Source organism: Vigna unguiculata, chromosome 8, assembly GCF_037176805.1.
Source record: "Vigna unguiculata cultivar grain cowpea cultivar isolate G323 ecotype 2 chromosome 8, ASM3717680v1, whole genome shotgun sequence".
NCBI lineage: Eukaryota > Viridiplantae > Streptophyta > Magnoliopsida > Fabales > Fabaceae > Vigna > Vigna unguiculata.
In genome coordinates, this window is record NC_140799.1 from 4,912,610 (window position 1) to 4,915,855 (window position 3,246).

Consider the following 3,246-nt stretch of genomic DNA (forward strand, 5'->3'; position numbering starts at 1 on the left):
TATAACGAGAGCATTGAATTCAGAATGATGATTCTTAATGAAAAGACTATGATCAGCATGTCGATAGCCATAAGTCAAGAGAAGGGAGGATAATTTCTTATACCACTTTCGGCTTGCCTATTTCATACCATAAAGGGATTTGCGAAGTTTTCAACTCTGAGAGGGGTTGAATCCAGGCAGTCCAACCAATATCATCATATAAACATCTTCAAGCAAGTTTCTGTGTAGAAAAGTGTTACTCACATCTAATTGTTGAATGACCCAATGATTAAGTGAAGTTAGAGTAAGCACCACACAAATTGTGGACATTTTGACCACAAGAGAGAAAGTTTCAAAGTAATCCACACATTTAATTTGAGAGAACCTCTAAACCAAATAGTCTTCTAAGTTAAATTCACAATCTTCAACTCCATCATTCCTATCTCCTTCGTCATTCAAATCAGCCATATCTAAGTCTTGACTATGTAAAGTTTCATCTTCCTAAACTTCAACTGGAATCAAGTTCTCATCCAAATCCAATGCTTCATTTTGCTCATGCTCATCTTCCATAATCCACTCTTCATCGGATGAACAATCATCAATGTTAATTCGAGCTGGTTTTCTTGTTTGTTTCTTCTTGGCTAATTTTGAATTGGCCATAACAAAAACAACATCATTCATTGTGCTTTGCTTTAGCCTATTTCTTCTCTTTGTATGGACCTAAACAAATGCAAAGACAAATATGATAAGCGAGCACTACTAGTAATTTATTATAGTGATATATTCTAACATTAACTTACCATCTCAAAGGAACTCCAATTACGCTCACATCCGGAGGAGCTACATGTCAAGCTTAATACATGAATCGCAAATTTTTGGAGTTCAGGATATTCATCACCATAAGACTCCTACCAATCTGCTGGAGTCTTTAAATTAATTGACCTAGTAGCCAAAGGACAACCAAAACATTTTGCTCGTTTTCTAAAATCATCAATTTGAACATCAATGAGAGTTTGTTCATCCTCATCTTCAACCATCCTAGTTATACATTCCATCAAACCTCGTTTCACTTCCAAATCTGCTTTAAATTTGGGACGATAATGCATTTGAGGGTTAAGAAAATAACCTGCAACATGCAAAGGCCTATGGAGCTGCTTGTCCCACCTTTCATCAATGATGTTCCACAAAGGCAAATAACTAACCAAAATACATTACATTGAGTTAGTTTTTTGTTTTCCATTAACAAATATAAATAGGTAGATGACTAATACCTTTTTTTGACAGCATTGAAAGCCTTTTGAATCTTCTCCTTTGCTTGATCCATTGCTTCATAAATGAATCCCATGGTTGGCTTTTGATCTGAATCAACCAATCGAAGCACTTCAATTAAAGGCAATGCACCCTTCAAACAAGTTATTATATTCTTCCAAAACTCTTTATCTAAAACAACATCTTCAACTATTTTACCATCATTGGTTTTAGCAAACTTGCTAGACTTCCACTCATTGCTAGTAAACATTCTAATCAAAGCTCCTTTATTCTCATGTAGGCATCCTAACGTCAGACATGATGTAGCGAAACGAGTAACACCCGACCTCATCAAATCCCTTCCTTTTGTGAAATGTTGTAATAGACAAATTAGAGAAGATCTTGAATAAATAAAGGTAGTAATTTTTTTACCTTTTGGAATTGTCTCCTCATGAATGGGGATCTTCTTTTCATAATCTTCTAACATTAAGTCGACACAATGTGCAGCACACGGTGTCCAAAATAGCCTTTTTCTCTTTGTCATCAACAAGTGGCCAGTAGCTTTATAGTTTGCAGCATTATCGGTGACAACTTGAATGACATTTTCTTTTCCCACCTCTTCAACAATGCTATCCATCATCTCAAAAACTTTCTTAGTTGTTTTAGATATTGAAGAGGCATTTATGGATTTCAAAAACACAGTTCCTTTTGGGCTGTTCACCAAAATGTTTATTATTGTCCTTCTTTTCTTATCAGTCTAACCATCAGTCATAATAGTACATCCCATTTTTTTCCATTCATCCCTATGTGCTTGCAAAGCAAGGGATGTATTTTGAACTTCCTCCTTCAATTATTTAACTCTGATCTCATGATAAGATGGAGGCTTAAATCCAAGACCATGTCTTGAAACCAAATCAAGCATAACAATGAATTCTTCACTTTTTGCCACATTGAAAGATATAGCATTGTTATAGAAGAATCTAGCAATTGCTTGACAAGCTTCCTCTCTCATACCTTTTTTAAATATGTTGTTGATGGTAGTTTGTGTACCAACTACTCTCTTAAAAATATTTGTAAGACTTGAAGCTTCACTATTTTTTCTTTTCTCACTAGCTTCTATTGTTTCCTCTTCCATATTCAACCTTGATTTCTTTTTTAAATTTTGTTGCAAACCAACAACAATTTCCAACATCTCTTTCTTCACTTCATCAGTAACATCCTTGCAAGCACCAACATCCTTTTGAGTACCAGCCAAGTGATGCTTCAATCGATAAACTCCCCCTGTTACTACCTTCTGACAGTATTTGCATTGCAGCTTTCTAGTATCCTCACCAACAGAATTACAATGCTTCCATGCTATATCACTCCTATTTTTTGGGGCATTTTTTGAAGGTACAGGTATAGAAGATTTTGAAGTCATTTTAATAATGCAAAAGTGGATTGCAGTTTGGATGTCGTGAATAGTGTAAGTTGAAAAATTGGTGTGGTGATGGTGTGGAAGAAGCAAAGGGAATGGACGTTTAGTGAAAAAAAATAGACAGAATAGAGGGAATGGTAATTTTACTGTGTAGTACAATAGTCTATGTCATGTGTGTCGTGGTAGTTCTATTATTTATAAAGAAGAGGGAGTAGTTTTTTTAATCTTAGCAAAAGGAGATAATTAATGATTTTTAATTGTAAAAAGTGGCAGCAAGGAGAGAATTAGTAGTTTTTTAAAGTAAATAATCATTGTCCCACTTTTTAATATTGGAAATTAGTGATTTTTAATTGTAAAAAGTGGCAGCAAGGAGAGAATTAGTAGTTTTTTTTAAGGTAAGTTGTCCCACTTTTTATTTTCTTAATCTTTAAGGAGCAGATTTTTTAATCTTAATAAAATATTTTTTTAATTTTTGAGGAGCAAATTTTTTAATCCTAATAAAATATTTTTTTAATCTTTAAAGAGCAGATATTTTAATTTGATAAAATATTTTCTTAATTTGTAAGGAGCAGATTTTTTAATCTTAATAAAATATTTTCTTA

The 3,246-nt window shown here is 33.5% G+C and overlaps 1 pseudogene; it reads right to left on the reverse strand.

Moving 5' to 3' along the window:
- Positions 1-466: 466 nt before the first annotated feature.
- Positions 467-2,647, reverse strand: LOC114194257 (uncharacterized; annotated as a pseudogene).
- Between the last annotated feature and the right edge of the window lie 599 nt (positions 2,648-3,246).